The sequence below is a fragment of the Phyllobates terribilis genome, unplaced genomic scaffold (genome assembly GCF_046119375.1).
Source record: "Phyllobates terribilis strain yellow unplaced genomic scaffold, ASM4611937v1 Scaffold_4__5_contigs__length_816908805, whole genome shotgun sequence".
Classification (NCBI taxonomy): Eukaryota; Metazoa; Chordata; class Amphibia; order Anura; family Dendrobatidae; genus Phyllobates; species Phyllobates terribilis.
The window spans coordinates 280842871-280863489 of record NW_027362764.1 but is presented as its reverse complement, the minus strand read 5'-3'; the positions used below and the strand labels follow the sequence as shown (position 1 = coordinate 280863489).

Below are 20619 nucleotides of genomic sequence, written 5' to 3'. Positions count from 1 at the left end.
GCCTGTTGCAAACAAGGGAACCTATATATTTGTTACTAATTAGAACTACAAATAGAAACCTAATCATTATTTTTCCTGCCAGAGTTGGGTTTTGCTGCAGATTTGTGATGCTGAAAAAACCCAACATGTGTAAACATAGCCTTAAGCCATTTTTTCCAGATCTAATTTGCTCTTCCCTTCAGCACATCTGCTGTCCTCAGCTGTATTTGTCACTGTCATTAAAGGGAAGTGCCCCTTCTAAAGAGGTATGAGTTCAGATGTCTGTAATCTGACAAGGTGTCTTTGTGCCATAATAGCACTGCAGTCTTTGAAGAATTACTTTTTATTCTGAAGTGTTACATATATCCAGGAGGCAGACCTAGCTCTGCAGAGTATCTCTTCTCCTGGACGTTTTATGCCTTGGATCCCATAGTTATACCTTGCATGGTGTGATTGACAGCTGGCGTAATACAGTTAGTTTTGTAAGCAGTCTGTTACGGATCCGGGTGGTGGAATCTCTGTGCTGCAGTGCAAGGAGGGACCAGAGGGGCGTAACTAGGTATCAACTCGGACTGATCAAGGTCGCACGGCGGCTCAATCAACTCCGTGAACCAGGGAAGGACCGAGCAGAGGGACCAGGTGCTACTCTGGGCCTGTCCTTGTATGAGAGCAGGTGACTCCCACGGGTAACTGGCAGGAGCCTCTGGGTAGGCACGGCAGGTAACAGACAGGAGCCTCCAGTTAGGCTGGCTGGTAGGCACGGCAGGTAACTGGTACGCTCTCCGGGTAGGCTGGCAAGCCAGGCCCATAGACAGACTGGCGGGTTTGGATTGTAGGCAGACCGTCGGGCTGGAGAGTACACTTGGCTGGCGGAGACAGGTAGTCAGGCTGGCGGACAGGACTGGTAGTCAGGCTGGCGGACTGGACTGGTAGTCAGGCTGGCGGACTGGACTGGTAGTCAGGCTGGCGGACTGGACTGGTAGTCAGGCTGGCGGACTGGACTGGTAGTCAGGCTGGCAGCGGGACCTGAGGGCTGAAGCAGAGTTTAGGACACACAAAGCTACAACCTTGCACGGGCACCTCCATTTTGCAGGAGGTGTCTTTTATATGAGAGGTCCTCTGGCCATTGGCCGGGGACTCCTTAGGACGGCGCGCGCGGCCCCTTTAAGAAGGAGGGAGCGCGCGCGCCCTAAGCACAGTGCCCGGGAAGCTGCGCGCGCCGGCAGCAGCAGCAGCTGGAGAGCCGGAAGACGCCGGGCCGGGAGCGCGGCGGTAAGAGGGACGGCGTCTCTGCCTGTCAGGGAGCAGAGACGCCGATACTACACAGTCTATCATCATCATTATTAACTATTTTGTGTGGTAGGACTTTTAAGGACAACCCCATTTAAAATTTGAAAAGTGCCCATTATTTCAAATTTGTTAAAAAAATTAAAAGGATTTACCAGAATATTTTGGAGAAATGAACATGATTGAAAAACTTTCTTTTCAAAATTAATATTTTGTTCATCTTTCATAAATAGACTAAACCTTGTCAGTTACTGTCCTTACTGAGCGTAGCTGATGAGCATATTGTGGGCCCCTGTTTTATGTTCCCCTATGTCGGCTTTTTATAGGACATTTACACACACTGTATGTGAATGTATGTTCTGTTCGATCAATTATTGTCCAGGCATTAGGTTGACGAATCTACTGGCTCCAGACTCAGATTCTCTTGGCTAAGTTGTTGGTACTTGTGTGTCCAGCAAGTTGTATGGCTCAGTCTTCCCTATACTGTTTAGTTTATATCACACATCATTACTGAGGACGATTCTCTAAACTTGTGGAGTAAAAACTAGAATCAAAGTGGGAGCTAGACTATTAATAGGAGCAGGACATTGAGCCTGTGGGGAAAAAAGTTGTGCAAAAAAGTATTTACATGTCCACAGAAATGTAACATCAGCAGGAGTCTGACAAGTAAAGATACTAATTCAAAGAGTGATTTGCATACGGTCAGACCAATTGAAGCGTAAAGAGGACCTTTCACCAAATTTTTCATGTTGAACTTGACACCTGATGTAATAGTGTCTGCAGAGTGGAATAAAACTTTTTTTTTATTTTGCCTCTTGTGAAAATATTCATAACCAAAATATGTGCCCCCTAATGAGTTCATTTTCACTTATTCTAAGTGTGTTATCAGGAAAGAAAAACACTCACCCAAATAGCTTAGAGCAGGTTTTCCAGTGTGTGAGATATGATGAAAAAGCTCTAACCTACTAAAAAAGTCAGTGTGGGGGGAGGGGCCACAGTCATGTCTGGTGACTGTTAATGGGGTGGCAGGACTCCTGGACTCGGAGAGCTTCGTGACTCTCATAAGGGCCACACTCCGATACCAGTTGATCCCCGGGAAAAACATGGGTGTGCGGTGAATACACAGAGACGCAAAGGATTACCCTATTGCCAGAGTGACAATAAACACTGACTGTGGAGCTGAGTCCCATGAGGTGGAGGTGGTTAGGGATCTGCTCCACCCTGTGATAATAAGGCTGGACTTCATTCTGTTCTGGGACTTGTGGCGGAAAGTGGGGATGCCAAGTGTCTCAACCGGGAGCCGGTCACACCATGATGCATCACCGTCGCAGTCAGAGGCAGATGACTTCCCCCTGTGTGTCCTTGTGGGGGATGAAGACGAGATGGTGACCCCGAAAGACAAGGTCCCAGACTTGGGGGTGTCTAGGGGTAACTTTGGGACTGCGTAGATGCAGGATCTCACCTTCAAATTTGCATTTGACAATGTGTCTGTGATCAATGGGGTTGCTCAGGAGGTGGGGGCTGACACCAGGTACCCATATTTTGCACTTAATGGGGGGCTTCTTTATAGGGTCACTAACCCAAAAGGGGAATTAATAGAGCAGTTGGTAGTGCCGGAACCCTATAGGCATAGAGTGTTAGGCCTGGCCCATTCTCACATCTTGGGTGGGCATCTAGGGGTAGATAAGACTCAGGAGCGGGTCCTACAGAGGTTCTACTGGCCTGGATGTCACCGGGAGATTGTGAACTACTGCCGGTCATGTCTCACTTGTCAGCTAACGGCTCCTGCGTCCCATTTCCGGAGCCCCCTAGTGCCGTTACCTCTCATAGAGGTCCCATTTGACAGGATCGCCATAAAGCTTGCCAGGCCCCTGCTGAAGTCCATCCGGGCCAACAATACATTCTGGTTATATGGGACTATGCTACTTGATATCTGGAAGCGGTACCATTAAGAAATTCCTCCGCTAGAAGTATCGCCAGCGAGCTGGTACATATTTTTTCCCCAGACCGGTCTGCCAAAGGAGATCCTGACGGACTAGGAAACTCCGTTTATGCCAAAGGTGATGGGAGAATTGTGTAAAGCCCTCCAAATTACACAACTCCGAACGTCTGTGTACCACCCGCAGACGGACGGACTGGTAGAAAGGTTTAACAAGACCTTAAAGTCAATGTTAAGGAAAGTTGTGGAGAAGGATGGGCGAGACCGGGATTGCCTGCTGCCGTACTTACTGTTCTCCATTAGGGAAGTTCCCCAGAGCTCTGCAGGGTACTCACCGTTTGAACTGCTATATGGACGACACCCTCGGGGACTTCTAGACATTGCAAAGGAGACCTGGGAAGCAGAGGTTACACCCCACCGGAGTGTCATCGAGCATGTGGCCCAAATGCAGGACCGGATCGAAAGGGTAATGCCAATCGTGAAGGAGAGCCTTCTACAGGCACAAGAAGCCCAGGCGAGGGTCTACAATCGGGCCTCAAGGCTGAGACAATTCAGCCGTGGAGATCGGGTGTTGGTACCCACGGTTGAGAGTAAGTTCCTGGCTAAGTGGCAAGGTCCATACGGAAGTAGTTGAGAAGCTGAGTGAAGTCAACTACAAGGTCCACCAGCCGGGTAGAAGGAAACCATACCAGATCTACCACATCAACTTACTGAAGCCGTGCCAAGACATGGAAGCGGTGGAATCTCCATCCCTAGGGGCAAATCCTGAAGCCAGGGTCGAGGACTTTACAGTGGCAGAGACACTGTCACTGGCCCAGAAACAACACTTCCGAAAAGTCTTGCAGAGAAACCGAGACCTGTTCTCAGAATTTCCGGGATGTACGCAAGTTGTGGAGCATGAGATCCTGACGGAACCGCACGTACGGGTGAACCGAAGGTCATATCGAAATCCCGAAACCCACTGTGAGGTGATCTCCAAGGAGGTGAGGAGAATGTTGAGCCTGGGTGTTATCGAGGAATCTAAGAATGGCTGGTCCAGCCCAATTGTTCTTGTGCCTAAGCTGGACGGAGAATGGCGGTTCTGTAACGATTACAGAAAGCTAAACGACTTGTCCAAGTTTGACGCGTACCCGATGCCCCGGGTCGATGAGCTTATTGAGAGGCTGGGGCCTGCCAGGTACATCGCTACCCTGGACCTAACAAAAGGGTACTGGCAGATTCGCCTAGCCCCAGTAGCCAAGGATAAAACCGCCTTCTCTACACCCGACGGGTGTTTTCAATACACTAGGATGCCGTTCGAGTTACGGGGAGCTTCAGCTACCTTCCAGAAGGCCATGGACCGGATTCTGGGCTCACATAAAAAATACGCTGCCTCTTATTTGGACGACATTGTGATTTTCAGCCCAGACTGGGGAACCCACCTGCAGAAGGTCCAAGCAGTACTGGATGCATTGAGAATTGCCGGGTTTACCATAAACCCAAGAAAATGAGCCATAGGAAAGGAGGATTCGAAATACTTGGGCTACGTGGCTGGAAGGGGCGACATAAAACTGCAAATGAACAAGGTGGAGGCAATCCAGAATTGCCCGCAATCGGCCTCCAAGAAACAGGTACGGGCCTTTCTGAGTATCGTGGGGTATTATCGGTGGTTTATCCCGAATTTCGCCACAATAGCGGCACCCTTAACCGACTTACTTAGAGGTACGAAGACGGTGATGGCTAAGTGGTCTTATGAGGCAGAGATAGCGTTCCAGGAACTGAAACGCACCCTTTGTAACCAGCCAGTCTTGATAGCACCTGACTTCCGGAAAGAGTTTGTGCTCCAGACGGACACCTCAGACGTCGGCATAAAAGCCGTCTTATCGTAGGAGATAAATGGGGAGGAACACCCCATTCTGTACCTGACCAGAAAACTCATGGCCTGCGAAAAGAATTATGCAATCGTGGAAAAGGAGTGCCTGGCCATCAAGTGGGTAGTTGATACCCTTAGGTACTACCTATTAGGCCGCAAATTCAGACTGGTCTCAGGCCATGCCCCCTGAGATGAATGAGGGAAAGGATGGAAAAAAATGCCTGGATGACCAGGTGGTTCCTGGCCCTCCCAGGATTTTAGTTTTTTGGTAGAGCACAGGCCCGGGAAACTGCATGCTAATGCCGGTGCCCTGTCCAGACTTCCCTGTCTAGTGACTGAAGGTGCCAAAACCCCCGGCCTTGGGTAGAGGGGGGTGGGAGAATATGTGACAAAGTCACTGGTAGTGTGTCAGAAGGAAGGTATGTGTCGCTGCGACTGTTAGCCTCAGTAAGGTGAAAACATGCAAGTTCTCCTGCACAGTAGGTGCAGAGAGAGTTAATAGAACCACATTTACAAGGGAATGTTTTCAGTGGATAATGAAGTTCAGGGAGGGAGTTATCCACCATCCCTCCAATCAGGGGAGTGTCTGGGCTTTAAATAGCCAGCCCTGACACTCAAGTGTGTTCAGTACCTGGGGAAATCTTGCCCCAGAAGAGGAGCTAGCACGGGGTGTGCTGAACCTGTGTGTGGCTAATTGTGAGTGGTCAGACCTAGGCCGAGATACAGACTGTGCTGCAAGTTTTGTATTTTGTTTTGTCTCTTTAGCCGAATGGGCTGTGTTTTCTTTATGGACTCCAGGGTAGTTTGACTGCTAGATAAACTAACCCAAAATTTAAAGAGACAATATCCCGTGTTTTACCTCTGCATACAGCCGAGCTTGTCGCTATACCACAATATATATATATTTGCATTGTGCACTTTTCCTATATCCCAGCCAATATGTGTGGCGTAACGCGTGGGGCATAATACCTTCTCCCATCTCTATATTTTTTTTATATCTCTGCTGAGCTGTGTCCTATGGTCATACGTCAGTTCCTTGATCTGTCCCCTATTTCAGGTATATTCTTTTTTTTTTTGGACCGCTTGTTCATGCTTCATCTTTGTAGGACAGGTTTACCATTTGGCATTAATGTTATATTCACTTACATCCCTGGCAGAGATACATATGCTTGTATATTTACCATCTATTGTATTCATAGTATTCTACATACAGTACAGACCAAAAGTTTGGACACACCTTCTCATTTAAAGATTTTTCTGTATTTTCATGACTATGAAAATTGTACATTCACACTGAAGGCATCAAAACTATGAATTAACACATGTGGAATTATATACTTAGCAAAAAAGTGAGAAACAGCTGAAAATATGTCTTATATTCTAGGTTCTTCAAAGTAGCCACCTTTAGCTTTGATGACTGCTTTGCACACTCTTGGCATTCTCTTGATGAGCTTCAAGAGGTAGTCACCGGAAATGGTCTTCCAACAATCTTGAAGGAGTTCCCAGAGATGCTTAGCACTTGTTGGCCCTTTTGCCTTCACTCTGCGGTCCAGCTCACCCCAAACCATCTCGATTGGGTTCAGGTCTGGTGACTGTGGAGGCCAGGTCATCTGGCGTAGCACCCCATCACTCTCCTTCTTGGTCAAATAGCCCTTACACAGCCTGGAGGTGTGTTTGGGGTCATTGTCCTGTTGAAAAATAAATGATGGTCCAACTAAATGCAAACCGGATGGAATAGCATGCCGCTGCAAGATGCTGTGGTAGCCATGCTGGTTCAGCATGCCTTCAATTTTGAATAAATCCCCAACAGTGTCACCAGCAAAGCACCCCCACAACATCACACCTCGTCCTCCATGCTTCACGGTGGGAACCAGACATGTAGAGTCCATCCGTTCACCTTTTCTGCATCGCACAAAGACTCGGTGGTTGGAACCAAAGATCTCAAATTTGGACTCATTAGACCAAGGCACAGATTTCCACTGGTCTAATGTCCATTCCTTCTTCTGCTTGATGTTTGTCCTTAGCAGTGGTTTCTTAGCACCTATTTTAGCATGAAGGCCTACTGCACAAAGTATCCTCTTAACAGTTGTTGTAGAGATGTGTCTGCTGCTACAACTCTGTGTGGCATTGACCTGGTCTCTAATCTGAGCTGCTGTTAACCTGTGATTTCTGAGGCTGGAGACTCGGATAAACTTATCCTCAGAAGCAGAGGTGACTCTTGGCTTTCCTTTTCTGGGGCGGTCCTCATGTGAGCCAGTTTCTTTGTAGCGCTTGATGGTTTTTGCAACTGCACTTGGGGACACTTTCAAAGTTTTCCTAATTTTTCACACTTACTGACCTTCATTTCTTAAAGTAATGATGGCCACTCATTTTTCTTTACTTAACTGCTTTTTTCTTGCCTTAATACAAATTCTAACAGTCTATTCAGTAGGACTATCAGCTGTGTATCCACCTGACTTCTGCACAACACAACTGATGGTCCCAACCCCATTTATAAGGCAAGAAATCCCACTTATTAAACCTGACAGGGCACACCTGTGAAGTGAAAACCATTTCCGGTGACTACCTCTAGAAGCTCATCAAGAGAATGCCAAGAGTGTGCAAAGCAGTCATCAAAGCAAAAGGTGGCTACTTTGAAGAACCTAGAATATAAGGCATATTTTCAGTTGTTTCACACTTTTTTGTTAAGTATATAATTCCTCATGTGTTAATTCATAGTTTTGATGCCTTCAGTGTGAATGTACAATTTTCAAAGTAATGAAAATACAGAAAAATCTTTAAATGAGAAGGTGTGTTTGGTCTGTACTGTATATCTTATAATTCTTATATGTGTTCCATATTGCTGGAATATGTGGGAGATTGTTTTGTCTTTCTTTTATCATAATATGGACTCTCTACAGGTGGTCTAGTCTGGTCTTTCCCCCACTTTTCCACATTTTTAATTGCTCTTAATTGTCCTTTTTTTTTGCACTTTATATATAATAAAGATACAGTTTCACACTATTTTCTTCTCATAAATGACTATATATGACGATTATTACCCTTTTTGGGCCGTGTTGGTGCCAGGTATATGATTTTTGTTGTTCTTATTTGCAATTTCTGGCATATGGCAGAGTCCATTTATTTATCTACCGTAATATTATTATTTTTGCGTTGCTGATCGAACCATTGCTAATACAATTTCTTTTGGGGGGCGAGGAGCCTTTTTTCTTTTCCAGAGCCTTTGTACTGCCAGTAACGTGGAAGCCCATATATATGTGTTAACGGTTGACGGACCTGAGTGGGTTGTTTTTTTTTTTTTTGTTGATTTGAGTTGAAGCTTTTAATGGGAACATTTTACATAACGTTTGAGATCACATTTATCCGGCGTTCTACACTGAGCACTTATATCGGGGTTTCCATCAAAATCTCCAAGTGATGTAATTCAGATGAATCCCCCGAGGGATCCATTCACTGTAATGAGGCAGCAGAGTTGCTCTGTACTCCATCTGGCCTCTGTTTCGTGGTGTCCTTTTTTTCAGAAGTGCACAAAACTGTGACGGATTGCACTTTTATGCACGCCTAATAAAAAGACAGACACTGTCAGAACGTAGGCCAGACGGCGTCCAGAGTGCATCCATCTGCCTCATTATAGGGAATCTTCCGCGGGGGTTCCGTCTGATCGTATTTCAGAGACTTACATGGAAACCCGGTGTAAGCGCTCAGCGCAGAGTGCAGGATAAATGTGAGCAGAGCCTTACTGCGATCTTTGGGAAGCAGAATGAACAAATCCGCAGCCGGTGAAGAATTGGTTTTATTTTTTACGCTGTTCCTCATGCGGCATAAGTGATTAGACAACTTTATTTTGCAGGCCGTTGCAGGTGATTACAGTGATACCAGTTTTATATGGGGTTTTTATGGTTGGCAGCTGTCACACACTAAAAAACGCTATTTGTTTCAAAAACAAGTTTTTGCATCGCCATACTTTGATATCTATAATTTTTCCATATTTCGGCTGTCAGTCATGTGAGGGCTCGTTTTTTGCAGGACGAGTTGACGTTTTTATTGTTTCTATTTTCCGGCACATTTTTTTATCGCTTTTTATTCCGATTTTTGGAAGGCAGAATGAACAAAAAACAGCTATTCAGGAATTGTGTTTTTGTTTTTGTTTTTTTCTTAATGTCGTTGTGCATGTGGCAAAATTGATAAGGCAGCTTTATTCAGTAAGATTACAGCGGTACCATGTTTATATCATGTTTTGGCGCTTTTACACAATAAAAACTATTTTATAGAAAAAATAATTAATTATTTTTGCATCTCTTTATTGTGAGAGCTCTAACTATTTTATCATCACCAGGCCCTTGGATCCTTTCCTCTGCATTAGTGTTTAGGCTCTGCCCCCTCATAGACCCGAAGCTTTCTTTGCCTTGCACAGCCTGCATCAATCCAATAATGTGCAGGATGGAGAGCAACCCACGGAGGGATATCCTCTTCCACGACACCACCAGCCCCCACACCTCAGTCTGGCTGCCTTTTCTGGCACCAAAGAGGAAGGCTGGGGATCCTGGGGTAGGAGACACATGAGTACACAACATGTGTGCAGTGCTATGTGTAATGTAATGTCCCTGCCTCCACACAGAACATAGTGACGCTGCCGAATATGGTGACAGCCGCAGCATCACCATGTACTGTGCAAATGGACTTCTGTAGGATTGTGTATCCCCCTTGGAGATACCTCAGAGCGCTGCTCAGGAAACAAACTGCTCTGATCTAATGCATGGTAAGTATGTGACTTTTCTTAAAATGTAAATCAGTTTGCAGAGGTGTCAGTGGTGCGTATATAGGCGTTATTGCGTTCGCTCGCCTTGTGAATAGATCTGGTCAATATTGAATATGAACAAATGAATTTTCCTGTTTCACTGTTTTGTTAACTCACTTGTCCATGCTGTACAATGGGAGAATTGATTCACCTGTTCTCAAATATTTGCCAGAAGTGACATACAAACGTGGTAAAATAATTCAATAATGCATCCCAATGAGATGTGAATTAGCAAAATGCACATCTGACGAAAATGTTCCTCACCTCCACCATCAGGAGCCTGAACTTTACTTCATACAGAATAGTGTTATATAATAAGATGTCTCACTACATGCACACACGGAGCTAAACACACACGTAAGAGGAGCTGTGACAAGTTTTACCTCTTTAGCTGTTTCTTCTAGCCTCCTCTTCTTCCTGCTGCTCCATAATACACTGGAATCCATCTTATACTGCTTCATACATCCAACAGGAAGACCACAGTATAGATTTCCCTGCTGTTTATATGCTGCACACAGGCTCTCTGCACAGTGTTATTTCCCAGCTCAGACTCACAAAACTGTCAAAAGATAGTGGAGAGCCCAACTTCATCCCCCTTCTCTTAAAGGACCAGAGATGTTATTGCCAAATTAAAGAGGGAATTTTTACTTTTTGTTATGCACACGCCCGGGCTAAGCGGCGTGTGCGTGTGATTGGTAGTGATTCCACTGGACCGTGCCGGAGAGTGAATGCCTGGAGGGGCGTGACTAAGTATTCACCCGATCCGACCAGGGTCGCACGACGGCATACGACGCCAGTGCACCAAGGAGGAACCGAGCAGAGGGACCAGGTGCTACTCCAGGACAGACCCCGGACACGGCTGTTGACCCACACAGGGGAATACAGGAACAGGCTGGTAGGCTGGCACACAGACTGGTGGGTATAGGCAGGCACGACTGGTATGCAGGCAGGCGGGTATGCAGGCAGGGGGGTAAAGGCAAGCACAGCTAGAGTGCAGACAGGGAGGCACTAGCAGGTAGGAACACAGGCGGGATAGGACCCAGTACACACCGGGACTCAGGAACAATACAGGCAGAGGGTTACAAGCAGGAGTTAGGTACGAGTTCAGACTCTGCAGAAAAAGGAAGGGAACGGAAATAGAGGTAAAACAGGTAAAGGACAGGAGAGAGTTCAGACTGGAACTGAGTGTACGGAGGAGACCGACACTGCAGAGGGATACAGGAGCGGGTCTGGGAATACGGCCCCCAGAGAGGCGGAACGAACAGGCAAGGAGCGTGTTCAGACAGGACAGACCAGACGCAGGAGCGGGTCTAGGAAATCGGCCACTAGAAGGCGGAACGAACAGGCAAGGAGCGTGTTCAGACAGGACAGACCAGACACAGGAGCGGGTCTAGGAAATCGGCCACTAGAAGGCGAGAGGAACAGGCTAGGAGCGAGTACAGACAGGTCAGACAAGATACAGGAACGGGTCTAGGTAATCGGCCCCTAGAAGCCAGGAGGAACAGGCTAGGAGCGTGTTCAGACAGGACAGACAAGAGAACACAGAAAGGACTCAGTTCAGACACGGGAGCTGATACCGCAAAGCAGGAGACATACAGGACTCAGTTCAGACACGGGAGCTGATACCGCAAAGCAGGAGACATACAGGACACAGTTCAGACACGGGAGCTGATACCGCAAAGCAGGAGACATACAGGACTCAGTTCAGACACGGGAACTGATACAAAAAGCAGGAGACAAGAGACGGGACCTGGCACCCTCAGAGTGCAAGCACACACTGAAGGAAACACTATGCTCAGGCAGGGATAGAAGGGAGCTGCTGAGCTATATACCAAGTGACAGACAGCAATAGGCTGAGGACGCACAAGGGGTGTGACCCACAGCAGGTACAAAAGGCAGGAAGTGATCGGGCGCCGCCCTTAAGCAGCAGAAACAGACACAAACAGACAGCATGGAGGGAAGCCAGAGAGACATTCTGGACAGGAGATCAAGTGCGCCCTCTTGCACAGTGGGAGATGGACCACCATGCAAGGACGCCGCCAGGTATGTTACAGTACCTCCCCCCTTACGCCCCCTCTTCTTCAGGCCTGCCAGAATCTTCCGCAGGGAATTCGAGGGCCAGTCGTTCACTGGGTTGGAGGGGGACAGAGATTTAAGGGTAATCTCTGCTTCGAGGTACATCTTGTCAAGCTCACAGGAAGAAATAGACGGGTTATCAGGTACATAATGAGGAAAAGTCACTGTCTCTTTGTTATCTGGTGGTATCCCGGAGGATTCAGGAAACAACTGGAGGTCCTCCGCCGGGTCAGAAGAGTGCAGAGGCTCAGAGAAAACAACTGCTTCAGAGTACACTAGGTCGGACTCACTGGAGGAAGCAGGCGAGGTATCGGGTACCGAGTATAGGAAAGTCTCTGTCCATTCACCACCAGGTGGCACCCCGAAGGGTTCTGGAGACAGCTGGCAGTCCTCCGCCTGGTCAGAGGGGTGTAGAGACTCACGGGTAACCTCTGCTTCAGAGTACACTAGGTCGGACTCACTGGAGGAAGCAGGCGAGGTATCGGGTACCGAGTATAGGAAAGTCTCTGTCCATTCACCACCAGGTGGCACCCCGAAGGGTTCTGGAGACAGCTGGCGGTCCTCCGCCTGGTCAGAGGGGTGTAGAGACTCACGGGTAACCTCTGCTTCAGAGTACACTAGGTCGGACTCACTGGACGAAGCAAGCGAGGTATCAGATCCAGGATATAGGAAAGTCTCTGTCCATTCACCACCAGGTGGCACCCCGAAGGATTCTGAACACAACTGGAGGTCCTCCGCCTGGTCGGAGGGGTGTAGAGACTCAGGAGTAACCTCTGCTTCGGAGTACACTAAGTTGGACTCACTGGACGAAGCGAGCGAGGTATCAGGTACAGAGTATAGGAGAGTCTCTGTCCTTTCGCTACCAGGTAGCACCCCGAAGGGTTCAGGAGACAACTGGAGATCCTCCGCCTGGTCGGAGGGGTGTAGAGACTCGGAGGTAACTACCACTTTGGGGTACCCATTGTCAGGCTCACAGGACGAAGCGGACAAAGTATTGAGTACCGGGTGTAGAGAAGTCTCTCTCCATTTGTCATCGAGTGGTATCCCGGAGGGTTCAGGAGGCAACAGGGGATCCTCCGCCAGGTAGTAGAGGTGCACAGACTCTGAGGTAACCACAGCTTTGGAGCATCCTTGGACATGCACACCGGTTAAAGAGAAAGAAGCATCTGATGCCGGGTGCAGGAAGTTCTCCTGTGTGGAGTCTGGATGGGCAGAAGTCTCTTCGGCCAGGAGAACTGGTGCACTACCCACGCACATTACCCATTGGGGTTTCTCCGGGATACAGGGAGATGAAGCTTCAGTAGGGACTTCAAGGTTGGGGTCAGGAGGTCTCAGGGAGGACAGACCCTGGCGTGACGGCTTGCCTCTAAGTCTAGCACGTCTGGACTGCCTCTTGAGGTTGAGAGAAGTATTCCGGAAAGCGTAGTCACCCTGTGAGGATTCTGGGTGGGCAGTAGTCTCATTGGGCTGGAGGACTATTGCGCTACCCACACACATTACCCGTCGGGGCTGCTCCGGAATATTGGGAAGTGAAGCTTCAGCAGGGGCTTCAGAGTTAGGGTCCTCGAAGACCATACGAAAGGCCACCAGGAAGGCCTGCAGGTCAAGGATGACAGGATCCCATGCTTCCCATAGGGGGGTGACCCATTTCAAGGCATCACCCGCTAGGTAGTCAATCATAAAGGCCACTTTAGCCCAATCGGAAGGAAAATAGAGAGGGTAGGCCTTAAAGTGTAGCATGCATTGCTCCACAAATGCACGACACTGTCTTGGATCCCCATAGTAACGTGGCGGATCCGCAGGAACGAGGGCTGATAGATCCATCTGGACGGGTGCGTAATTCGCCTGGAACTCAGCTAAAGGGGGAAAAAAATGTATTTATTTTATTTTAATGCATGTATTCGCTGGAAAAACTTCTCAAAGAGCGAAGGCCGTGGGGCTCAACGGGAACCATGGCCTGAGCATGCTGTTATGCACACGCCCGGGCTAAGCGGCGTGTGCGTGTGATTGGTAGTGATTCCACTGGACCGTGCCGGAGAGTGAATGCCTGGAGGGGCGTGACTAAGTATTCACCCGATCCGACCAGGGTCGCACGACGGCATACGACGCCAGTGCACCAAGGAGGAACCGAGCAGAGGGACCAGGTGCTACTCCAGGACAGACCCCGGACACGGCTGTTGACCCACACAGGGGAATACAGGAACAGGCTGGTAGGCTGGCACACAGACTGGTGGGTATAGGCAGGCACGACTGGTATGCAGGCAGGCGGGTATGCAGGCAGGGGGGTAAAGGCAAGCACAGCTAGAGTGCAGACAGGGAGGCACTAGCAGGTAGGAACACAGGCGGGATAGGACCCAGTACACACCGGGACTCAGGAACAATACAGGCAGAGGGTTACAAGCAGGAGTTAGGTACGAGTTCAGACTCTGCAGAAAAAGGAAGGGAACGGAAATAGAGGTAAAACAGGTAAAGGACAGGAGAGAGTTCAGACTGGAACTGAGTGTACGGAGGAGACCGACACTGCAGAGGGATACAGGAGCGGGTCTGGGAATACGGCCCCCAGAGAGGCGGAATGAACAGGCAAGGAGCGTGTTCAGACAGGACAGACCAGACGCAGGAGCGGGTCTAGGAAATCGGCCACTAGAAGGCGGAACGAACAGGCAAGGAGCGTGTTCAGACAGGACAGACCAGACACAGGAGCGGGTCTAGGAAATCGGCCACTAGAAGGCGAGAGGAACAGGCTAGGAGCGAGTACAGACAGGTCAGACAAGATACAGGAACGGGTCTAGGTAATCGGCCCCTAGAAGCCAGGAGGAACAGGCTAGGAGCGTGTTCAGACAGGACAGACAAGAGAACACAGAAAGGACTCAGTTCAGACACGGGAGCTGATACCGCAAAGCAGGAGACATACAGGACTCAGTTCAGACACGGGAGCTGATACCGCAAAGCAGGAGACATACAGGACACAGTTCAGACACGGGAGCTGATACCGCAAAGCAGGAGACATACAGGACTCAGTTCAGACACGGGAACTGATACAAAAAGCAGGAGACAAGAGACGGGACCTGGCACCCTCAGAGTGCAAGCACACACTGAAGGAAACACTATGCTCAGGCAGGGATAGAAGGGAGCTGCTGAGCTATATACCAAGTGACAGACAGCAATAGGCTGAGGACGCACAAGGGGTGTGACCCACAGCAGGTACAAAAGGCAGGAAGTGATCGGGCGCCGCCCTTAAGCAGCAGAAACAGACACAAACAGACAGCATGGAGGGAAGCCAGAGAGACATTCTGGACAGGAGATCAAGTGCGCCCTCTTGCACAGTGGGAGATGGACCACCATGCAAGGACGCCGCCAGGTATGTTACACTTTTCCTAATCATAAATATTTCAGAAAGAGTTATATTTTTATCTTCTATTATCTAATAAAGTTTTCCAGGAGGTAATAGGTCCTCATCTTTTCACCTTCTAATACAGTGAAGGAAATAATTATTTGATACCTTGCTGTTTTTGTAAGTTTGCCCATTGACAAAAACATGAACAGTCTATAATTCTAAGGGTATGTTAATTTTAACATTGAGACATAGAATATCCCAAAAAAATCAAGAAAATCACATTGTATAAATTAGATAAATTTATTTGCATTTTGCAGTGAGAAATAAGTATTTGATCCCCTACAAACCATTATGAGTTCTGGCTCCTACCGACCAGTTAGACGCTCCTAATCAACTCGTTACCTGCATTAAAGACAGCTGTCTTACATAGTCACCGGTATAAAAGACTCCTGTCCACAGACTCAATTAATCAATCAGATGCTAATCTCTACAACAGGGGTCCTCAAACTACGGCCCGCAGGCCACATGCGGCCCGCGGAGAACTTTCATTCGGCCCGCCGGGCTATGGGCGGAGGAGAGGAGAGCGGTGCCATTGCCCGCCCTTCCCCCCGCTTGCTCAGGGCCCCGGCAGGCGGATACTTACCTCTCCCCGTGCCTCTGCAGATCTTCTGTATTCCGTGCTCTGCGCTTCCTGTGACGTCTCAGGTCAGAGGGCGCGGTGACGTCTTTACACCGCGCCCTCCCGAGTGCTGTCACAGGCAGCGCAGAGCGGGACAATGCCGCCGCGATGCTGGAGTCCAGACCAGACCAGAGCAGCGGCAGCAAGTGAGAAGTGAGGTGAGTATTGGATTTTTTTTTTTTTTTTTAATGTATGGAGGCATAGGTCATTATATGGAGGGTGACATCCTGCAAGGGGTATAATATGGGGGGGTGACATCCTGCATGGGGTATAATATGGGGGGGTGACATCCTGCATGGGGCATGATATGGTGGGAAAGGGACATCCTGCATGGGGCATAATATGGGTGGGGTGACATGCTGCATGGGGCATAATATGGGGGGGGTGACATGCTGCATGGGGCATAATATGGGGGGATGACATGCTGCATGGGGCATTATATGGGGGGGGTGACATGCTGCATGGGGCATTATATGGGGGGGTGACATGCTGCATGGGGCATTAGATGGGGTTGGACATCCTGCATGTGGCATTATATGGGGGGTGACATGCTGCATGGGGCATTATATGGGGGGGTGACATGCTGCATTATATGGGGGGTGACATGCTGCATGGGGCATTATAAAGACAGGGGAGTGATATCCTGCATGGGGCATTATATGGGGGGGGGGGTGACATCCTGCATGGGGCATTATATGGGGGGTGACATCCTGCATGGGGCATGATATGGGGTGTGACATCCTGCATGGGGCATTATATAGGGGGGAAAGGGACATCCTGCATGGGGCATTATAAAGACAGGGGAGTGATATCTTGCATGGGGCATTATATGGTGTGAGAAAGGGGCATCCAGCATGGGACATTATAAGGGGGGAACAGCCTGCATGGGACATTATAAGGGGGGGAACAGCCCGCATATGGCATTATAAGGGGGAAACAGCCTGCCTATTGGGAACATTTACCTCCCTATTGAGGACCTATGCTGCCTATTGGGGACCTATGCTGCCTATTGGGGACCTATGCTGCCTATTGGGGATATTTACCTGCCTATTGAGGACCTATGCTGCCTATTGGGTACATTTACCTGCCTATTGGGGACCTATGCTGCCTATTGGGTACAGTTACCTACCTACTGAAATACCGGTTGATTTAACTTTACTTGTTCTTCATTTTAAATATTGTATTTGTTCCTGTATTGTTTTTTTTACTACAAAATAAGATATGTGCAGTGTGCATAGGAATTTGTTCATAGTTTTTTTTAAAATCTATATTCCGGCCCTCCAATGGTCTGAGGGACCGTGAACTGGCCCCCTGTTTAAAAAGTTTGAGGACCCCTGCTCTACAACATGTGCAAGAACAAAGAGCTTTCTAAGCATGTCAGGGACAAGATCATAGACCTGCACAAAGCTGGAATGGGCTACAAAACCATAAGTAAGACGCTGGGTGAGAAAGAGACAACTGTTGGTGCAACGGTAAGAAAATTAAAGAAATACAAAATGACTGTCAATCGACATCGATCTGGGGCACCATGCAAAATCTCACCTCGTGGGGTATCCTTGATCATGAGGAAGGTGAGAGATCAGCCTAAAACTACACGGGGGGGAACTTGTTAATGATCTCAAGGCAATTGGGACCACAGTCACCAAGAAAACCATTGGTAACACATTACGCCTTAAAGGTTTAAAATCCTGCAGTGCCCGCAAGGTCTCCCTGCTCAAGAAGGCACATGGGCAGGCCCATCTGAAGTTTGCCAATGAACACCTGGATGATTCTGTGAGTTATTGGGAGAAGGTGCTGTGGTCAGATGAGACAAAAATTGAGCTCTTTGGCATTAACTCATCTCACCGTGTTTAGAGGAAGAGAAATGCTGCCTATGACCCAAAGAACACCATCCCCACTGTCAAGCATGGAGGTGAAAACATTATGTTTTGGGGGTGTTTCTCTGGTAAGGGCACAGGACTACTTCACCGCATCAATGGGAGAATGGATGGATCCATGTACCGTAAAATCCTGCGTGACAACCTCCTTCCCTCCACCAGGACATTAGAAATGGGTCGTGGCTGGGTCTTCCAGCAAGACAGTGACCCAAAACATACAGTCAAGGCAACAAAGGAGTGGCTCAAAAAGAAGCACATTAAGGTCATGGAGTGGCCTAGCCAGTCTCCAGACCTTAATCCCATAGAAAACTTATGGAGGGAGTTGAAGCTCCGAGTTGCCAAGTGACCGCCTCAAAATCTGAATGATTTAGAGATGATCTGCAAAGAGGAGTGGACCAAAATTCCTCCTGACATGTGCGCAACCCTCATCATCAACTACAAAAAACGTCTGACTTCTGTGCTTGCCATCAAGGGTTTTGCCACAAAGTATTAAGTGTTGTTTGCCAGAGGGATCAAATACTTATTTCTCACTGCAAAATGCAAATACATTTATCTAATTTATACAATGTGATTTTCTTGATTTTTTTTTGGATATTCTATCTTTCAATGTTAAAATTAACTACCCTTAAAATTATAGACTGTTCATGTCTTTGTCAGTGGGCAAACTTACAAAAACAGCAAGGGATCAAATAATTATTTCTTTCACTTTATGTGCATATCTGATTTTACATACAATATATCCAATAAAAATCCCGGGGCAGCAGCGAGTCCATATCTCAGCACTAATATGCGTCTGTGAATGTGGCAGCGTCCATTGGAACGCACTGCAGAAAGGTGATTGAATTGGACATGCACTAATGTCATCAAATCAGCATCTGCCAAATGTGTTGCAACATCTGTTCTCCAGGCAGCATTTGATTTTTTTTTAATTATGCATGCTGTAAAAAGAAATATGGATATACTGTGTATTTATTGTATTAATGGACATGCAATAGTCCAGAAAGTAGCATTATTAATTTATTATGTACTTTTGAAGCAAATTGATAGATAATTGAAACTATCACCTATGAAACTTGTCAGTTTAAAAAGTAATTTTTTGCAGTAGCTGTCTGTTTTCCAGAAGCCTAATTTCTCTTCTGTGCCCCCATACCTTAGTAAATGGCACCAGCACAGAAGAGTACTTTTGCACTATTAGTGTACATTTTTTTTGTGTGTTCTGAAAAAGAACTGATAGTATGGAGCAATTTTAATTTATTTCAGAATTTTTCACATGTATTGAAATGTATCTCGTCTAGTAGACTAATAACACTTCTCTCTGTTGATTCTTTAGTTTTCCAGAGAACAAGTCCAGGAGAAAGTCCTTTTAATAAACCTTCACATTTACTATCCAAACAGAATTTCACAGTTTAAAATATAGAGGTTTTCAATTAAAAAATTGGCAACACTCATGTTATTTCTGCCATTAATAAGCTTATTGTTCTCGCCAAGAAAAATTAGTCATTGGCATAAAGAAAGACTATTTTCAGCCAATAAAGCTGGGCAAAATTGAGCAATATGAGCGTCCCAATACTCCTGTTCGTGGTCTAATGGAAATGTATGCTGCTACTACTGGACACCTGTACAGTTTTATTTTACTGCAAATTCTTTCTGAATTGCACCTGTTTTTTGAACTTCCCATTCGTACACACATGAATTTCTCACTACTATAAAAATAGTTATTCTCCATGTTCCCTTTTTTCCTCTGTTCCATTCAAGTATTAGCAGCAGGGAGAGGCTTCTTACCCGCTTACAGAGCCAGCAGCTAGAGAAGCATTCACTTACCGCTTCCTGCAAGTTCCCGCACCCCTGTCTGTTCAGCTACAGGTGGATGGTTACAAGTGAGCAGCCAAGTGAGGGGCCTCTTAAAGCTCATTCAGATGTCAGTGATTTTTCTCGTACTCAAAAAACGGTTTCATCAATTTTTTTGATCAGTGTCATCAGAATTTGGTTAAAGTTTCATCAGTTTTTCTTGGATTAAAATAAAAACCCGAGAGCGGATTCTCAAGCTTCTCCTTTCAAACAGACAGCACACGGATGGCATGTCAGTGCTATCCGATGTCTTCATGGACCTATAGACTTGCATTGGCGATATTGATCTGGCACTTAAAGCACCACTCCAGCGTTTTTTTTTATTTCACCGCTGGAGTGATGCTTTAAATTTAAGTTCCCTGTCATATACTCGCCTTCCGCGCCTTTATCAGTTACCCCACCGCTCCAGTCCGTCTCCTGTGAAAAGTGACCTGCTGGCTCGCTCCAGTGTCTGCTGGAGCACGTCGGAGGTCACTTTTCAATACAAGTCTATGAATGCCTCGTTCTGGCTCCCATAGACTGGTATTGAGAGCGTGTGAGCAGCTTCTGACTTCCGGCTGTCAGAAGCTGCGCTCACAATATGGCGCCTCGAGACCAGAGCCAAAACCGGGGAAGACGCCGGAGGGTGAGTGTATCATGGGGGTCATAGGACTTACACTCAAAACACCACTCCAGTGCTGAAAAAAAACTCAGCTGGAGTGGTGCTTTAATATCGGACAAGTCACTGTGCTTCTGTGTAGACCTCTGGGTCCGAGGAATAAATCAGACATGTAGACTACTTCATTAGACTATCATAGTTACACGAGTGCTACCTGTAAAAAACACAGATAACACTCGTACGAAAAACCCTGATGTCTGAATGAGCCTTACTTGTGTATCCTTTATCCTGTCCTAAAATATGTATTTTCCAGAGTCTCCATTAAGCATGAATATAAGGTATATGAGGATTT

At 47.3% G+C, this 20619-nt stretch overlaps 1 protein-coding gene across 6 annotated transcripts in view; it reads left to right on the top strand.

Moving 5' to 3' along the window:
• BBS9 (Bardet-Biedl syndrome 9) overlaps positions 1-20619 on the top strand; it is a 590293-nt gene that overhangs the window by 289450 nt on the left and 280224 nt on the right. The gene's annotated exons all lie outside the window — the stretch shown is intronic.